Source organism: Pteropus vampyrus, unplaced genomic scaffold, assembly GCF_000151845.1.
Source record: "Pteropus vampyrus isolate Shadow unplaced genomic scaffold, Pvam_2.0 Scaffold254, whole genome shotgun sequence".
Classification (NCBI taxonomy): domain Eukaryota; kingdom Metazoa; phylum Chordata; class Mammalia; order Chiroptera; family Pteropodidae; genus Pteropus; species Pteropus vampyrus.
This window is the reverse complement of record NW_011889035.1, coordinates 2,324,852-2,330,851: the sequence shown is the minus strand read 5'-3', so window position 1 is coordinate 2,330,851 and position 6,000 is coordinate 2,324,852. Positions and strand designations below refer to the sequence as shown.

At 49.5% G+C, this 6,000-nt stretch overlaps 1 long non-coding RNA gene across 14 annotated transcripts in view; it reads right to left on the bottom strand.

Moving 5' to 3' along the window:
* Nucleotides 1–721: 721 nt before the first annotated feature.
* Nucleotides 722–6,000, bottom strand: part of LOC105301901 — a 62,853-nt gene continuing 57,574 nt past the window's right edge. For all 14 annotated transcript variants that reach the window (XR_002776153.1, XR_002776160.1, XR_002776154.1 and 11 more), the window contains one exon: nucleotides 722–1,455. This is a non-coding gene — a long non-coding RNA (uncharacterized LOC105301901). The remainder of the gene's footprint in view (nucleotides 1,456–6,000) is intronic.

Below are 6,000 nucleotides of genomic sequence, written 5' to 3'. Positions count from 1 at the left end.
TCTCGGGATCTCTGAGCATCCGCTGGAGTCCTTCCTTTCAACAGCTGCTTGTCTTCCTGAGAGACTCCCGCCAAGAGGCCCCAAGTCCCCAGTAAGAGCCTGGCCATCAGCGATTCATGCAGCATCCTAGATTAGAAAAGCTTTTCTCCCCCAACAAATCTGTCCGTAATCAGCAATGACAGGAGAGCAGACACACTTGGAACAGTCACCAGGAATCTGACTTCCAAAAAGGGCCCTCTCTATCAGGACGGGGCTAACAATTCCTTTAGAATACAATGAAGCAACCCGGCTGGCAGGGGCAATCTGCATCAAAAACTCAGCCACACCGCCAACAATTTGCATCCTTTCAGCAGGAACTGAACCCAATCTGACCTTTTACCTCCAGGACCATTTCTGTGCTGCTGCTTGCTAACTGCTGTAAAAAGCACTTGTGGTCATATTCCAATTAAAACTCTTATTTTGCTAAAACAGACCAATTAACACACCCTTTGTGCCTCTCTAAAGATTCTGTCATTCTTAGAATGATCCAGTCAAAAGGCACAATCTTCCCAGAAGTCATTCATAGCAGGGAGTGAGGAGGGGAGGTGGAGAAAGCCTCAAGGGAGAGGGAGCGAAGGGAAGGGGGACAGGGCCTGGAGAGGGAGCCCCACAGACAGACAGCGCCTCCCTGCGCTCTACAAAGAGCAAGGCCAACTCCTGGCAAAACAAGATAAACATCCAGTTTAAGGCTATTATCTCCTTTATTCAAAAAATAAATATTTCACTTTTGAGTCAACAAATTTCAAATCACATTAAGCACAGAGAAGAAATACAGTCCCTTTGGAAATTGTGAATGACATGTAGGAAAGTCATGTTCAAAACAATGGGGATGGAGTGAGCACTGGTTCCAACCTATTCATTCATGATCCAGAGATCCCTCCTCTCACCAAGTGGAGCTACACAACGATTTCAGGAGAGAAAAAGAAACACACACACACACGGCTTTGAAGTCTGAAAGGCACATGAAGTGGACCATAAGGTGTATGGCACGTTCACTGATAAAACGCTCCCTATCCCCTCCCAGAAAAGTGGAAAAACTTTAATCAAGTCAAAGACCAGAGAAGACAGGGTGCTCCTGCTTAAGAGCTCAGCATCAGGAAAATCTCTGAATATGAAAGCCATTTTTCTCTTGCTTTTGCCCTCCCGCAGCACTCACTCGGTGACAGTGGGGCGCGTGGCCACGTACACGAACACTACGATCAGGAGCACGACCACGGCCAGCGTGGGCAGCACCACCGTGGTGATCTGCTGCCGGGCCTCCTGCATGGCCTGCTTCCGCTCCTTCTTGTCCTTGGACGTCTCCTTCTTGGGCTTCCCTTTGAGCTGCCGCATCTTTCCTAGCGGGTGCTAGGAGGGCGCGTCCAGAGAGGATTTTGCAGGAAGGGCCACAGTCCTCAGGTCAAAGCGCAGAAACTCCTGTAGAGAGAACTGTGATCAGGAACGGATGGAGTGAAAGGAATAAGAACTCATAAAGGTAAAGGCAAATGCTAAACTAGGAAAAATATCTGTAACTTTTAAGGCAAGGGGTTAAGAACAGCAGAGGTCATACCGCAGAGGCCTTAGTGGTGGGTGGGTGGTGGGGATGAGCTGGATATATGCCTGGGTTCCCACCATCAGCGTATCCCAGCCAGCAGATACTGCAGGTGCCTCAGCTCCTCAGGCAGCTGGACAAGGCTCTGGGTTCCATATAAACATAATCGCTTCCTGTGCATGCCGTGACATGAAAGGGCTGGAAAGCACTAACTTCGCTGCCTCCACTTGAAGGAGAGGGGGCCACATTTCTCCCTTCCAAAGTTCTACCTACTTACTCTGTTGTTCTAAATCCCAGTCACTCCAGCCAACCTCCAGTGTTGAACCGCAGGCAACCTGCAGATCCCAGGCTCCCCTCCGGCCCGAGCCTGGAGGCTTGACTGCAGGCCAGGGCAGCCTCATTGGGACTGAGGAGAGCCCAGAGGCAGTAACTTCCCTTGTCTTCCATTGGTTCCTCTACCCATCCATCCCAACCTTCCTGAGCACCCACTGTGTGCCAGGCACTACTCAAGGTGAGGAAGAAGTGAAAGACTCAGTGCTGTCTTTACAGTGTAAGACAGCAGTGTAAGCCCACAGTGTAAGAGTGCATGATGGGTTGCAGGCAGAGCGGAATCTGGGTCAGACAACATATGGAGATGGGCTGAGCTTGCAGTCCAGTCGCCCACTCGACCTAGGAATTGTGTACCTTCTGTGGCCTGTGGTGGGTGCTCCGGTGGTAAAGCAGAGCCCGAGGATGAATGGAACACGGGGATGGATGGAACCCCTGGATAACCCCAGAGCAACAGCTCCACACAAGTCTGATTCTCAGCTTTAAGCAACAGAAATAGACTTTGACTGATTTAAATTGAGAAGGATTTACTCAAAGGCCTCTGGTATCTCACAGGATCCCCAGAAAAGCCAGAGGACCAGACTCAGGAAATAAGCAAGACCCACAGGAGCTGTGCAGCCCTCACTGGAGCCCCAACCCACACTACAGATCATGACAATGTCACAGGTTGTTTCGCCTGGACACTGCCACTGGAGCAGGAGTCCTCAGGCCACCAGAAACTAGATGCAGCTGCTGTCACTGCCTCGGGATGAATTCTCCAGCACTATGGCGCTGCGTCACCAGCTCCCAAGGGTATCTGACTAGCCAAGGAGTAGGATTTGGATATGGAGCAGGGAAATTAAAAAAAAAAAAAAAAAAAGTCCATCATAATATCCTGGGAGACTAGCATGGATCCCGGAGCTCTCGGAGCCAGAAGAGCAGTACACGCCCATATTCCTCTACGAGGCTTTTTGTAACAAGATATCGTGTGCCCAGTTTTGACCCTCAGCAGTGGGTGGCCTGTCACCACCCGATGAGGAAGAGGACATTTACACCGAAGTGACCATGTTAAGAGGCAGAATGTGGAATGTGAATTGAGTAGGGAAAGGTCTTATATACTCTCTTGTGGATATAAGATCCTAACCTCTTATAACAATCAGGCCAAGTTTCTCACGAGGCAAGATGGCTAATATTATCGCACTGGGATGAACTAATGACAGCAGAAAGCAGCTAGTAAAGTTCAGGGCAACCCCATTTGGGCAAATTTACAATCTCCATTAGGCTTTTAAAAATACCCACTATTCCTTCTTAAGATCTGACAGGTATAGGAACCCCTGGCTTTACCAATTATCCTTTCCAGTCTTTCAAAGAACTTCAGACAGACCTGAGTTCAAATTCCAGGACATACTACTCACTGGCTGAAGGGCTTGGGGCAGATCACCTACCTTCAATGGCCTCAATGTCATCATCAGAATGAGAAGTTTCTCTCACAAAGAATGACTGTGAGGATTTGAAAATGCACACATAGGGGGCGCTCTGCCTGCCCACAGGGAAGGGGTCCAGGCTGGCTGAGCAGGACAGAGCCAGCTTCCTCTGCCTACCACAAGCCCACTCGGCGATCCCGGGAAGAGCTCACTGAGCCTCTCAAAGCCTCAACTGTGCCCACTCCCTGCAGGACCGTAGTGAGGATGACATAAGAATCTGCATGACACAAGAATCTGGGTAACACGGTGCTTGGCGTAGAGAAGGCATTCAATCCACTGTAGCTGACACTACTGGAACTCACCCCGGCAGTTTGTGATTCAGACAAAGCAGTCTTATTACTCCCATTTTTTAGATGAGGAAACCAAGGAGCAAGAGGAAAGTGTCAAAGATCATCCAGTCTATAAATACTATTAAGTGGCTTCTAACAAAGCAATGGATGGCATCCCTCATCCAAAGCTATGAGCCATGGTCCATTTTCTCTTTGACACATCCTCACAAAATTGTTTTAAAAGAGACAGGCCATTAGCAGCACTCTGATTTGTAGCCATTTTCCTGTGGAGTTAATGGCCCATCGGGCATTGAAAGGAGGACCCTACTGTGGCCCCTCACAGGACTGGCTGCAGGTAGGTAGGAAGCGACAGGGACCTCAGAGTTAAGAGGGGCTCCAGCCACTCTGGCTAAGAGCGCGGGCCCTGACTTTTGTCCTGATCCTTTTACTGCTGTCTCCATCTTGTCACATATGTGCGGTTGACATTCGAAGGCACCAGCCTCCGTGATGACCAGATCTTGACATTTATAAGATGCATTCAGAAGTTCTCAGAGGCCTGGAAAAAAGCCTCGAGTTGCTGGAGACAGTGCAGGTTGGTCAGGGTTTAAAAGAAAAACACGTTGCTCTGAATTCTGGGTTCTTCGTTAGGCTAATGTGGGCGGCCTCCCTGCTCTCACAGCCCTGCGCTCTCCCTAGGGTGAAAGAGTCAGGGAAAGCATCCCTGAGATAACAACTTAGAAGAGGAAAAGGGACCAGCCAGGACAAAAGTGGGTAAGAGCAGCCGGCAGAGGGAGTGGAAAGAACCAGGATGAACCCAGGGAGGATAGCAAAAACCGGGTCATCCAGGGGCTTGCAGACCATGAGGAGGAGTTGGGGCGTATCCCAAGAGCATCATGAGGCAATGAAGGCCTTCATGCAAGGAGGCGAATGTTTTGAAAAGCTCCTGCTGGCTGGACCAGACCTGTCTGTGGAGAGTAGGGCACAGGGAATGAAAAGGGAGGCTCTTGGAACAGACCAGGGAGGAAAGGGGTGGCTCAGAGTTGGGGGTGGTCAGTGCTGATAAAGAGGAGGATGAAGTCGGGTTATGTTTTGAGAGTATGACTGACAGGACCTATTAACAGATTAGACATGGCACATGAGAGTAAGGGAGAAATCACAGATGGACTTACAGTCTGCTGCTTGGGCAACTGGTTGGGTGCTGATCCTGCTTCAGGAAATGAGGGAGAACAGCACGGGGTGGCGGGGAGGATTTGAGAAAGAACATCAAGTGCTCTTTTCACACCTATCCATGTGTGAGGACGCCTATTAGACATCGCCATGGAGATATCAAGGAGACAGTGGAAGAAATGAGTCAGGAGCGCAGTCTGGGCTAAAGATCTATATTTGGAAGTCATGAGCTACTGGACAAGGTGAGCTCACTGAGGCCAAGGTAGATGTAGAAAAGGGCCCAGCGAAGGCCCTGCAGCACCTGATGGAGGAAAGCAGGCAGAGGAGGCTGGGAGAAGCGCCAAGTGAGGAAGAGAATGCAAAGTCCTGGGGAATGAGAGAGTCAAGAAGGCACTGCTTCAAAATGCTGCCGAGAGACGAAGTGAAGATAAAGAAGCATCTGCTGGATTTGGCAACGTGGGGATCTGACGTGGGTAACTTCAGTGGATGAGAGGCGAGGGTTCAGATGAGGGCTACTACAAGAGTGGCCCACTAACTGTTACTTGTCTGAGAGGGAAGCTCGTGCCACTATGCAAACCAACATCCTACTTCCTCCATTGAGAAAGTTTTGCCATGAGAAAATTATGTCAGCTGAACTAAATTATGCATAATACACAGCTGATTTACATTCTAGAGCAAATTCCTTAATCCTGTGACAACTTGTGATAAATGGTTCACACGCCAACACTTGGACTAGCACTCGGATAGACAACTGGTCTGAAGTTCTCCTGGAAGAGCATGTGGGGGGCCAAGAGAGAAACCAGAGGATGTGTGAGGGGTCCAACTGCATGCGAGAAAACCCTAATGTTGAAAACAAGAGGTAATATCTGTAGGAGCAAGGCGAGGGCACAAAGGGACAGCTTCGCCTCTGAGAGAAGCAAAGACACGGCTCTGAATCCAGTGGGAGACAAAGTGGAAAAGATGGGTACAGGAGGAGGCAGGTCCATACTGTGTGGTGTGAATAAGAAGCTTCTATTTTCTCGATGAAACAGGAAAGGGCTTCTGCTTCAAGTCTGGGCAGTTGGGAAGCAGGCCTGAGTAAAGAGAAGGCATGAAATAACCATCTTGGATGGTAGAAAAGCAAACATATCAGGGAAACACCAGCACTTATGGCTGACACTCTTAAATGCTTAATATCCAGGCCTCACCTCCCCCCAGGAGGGCT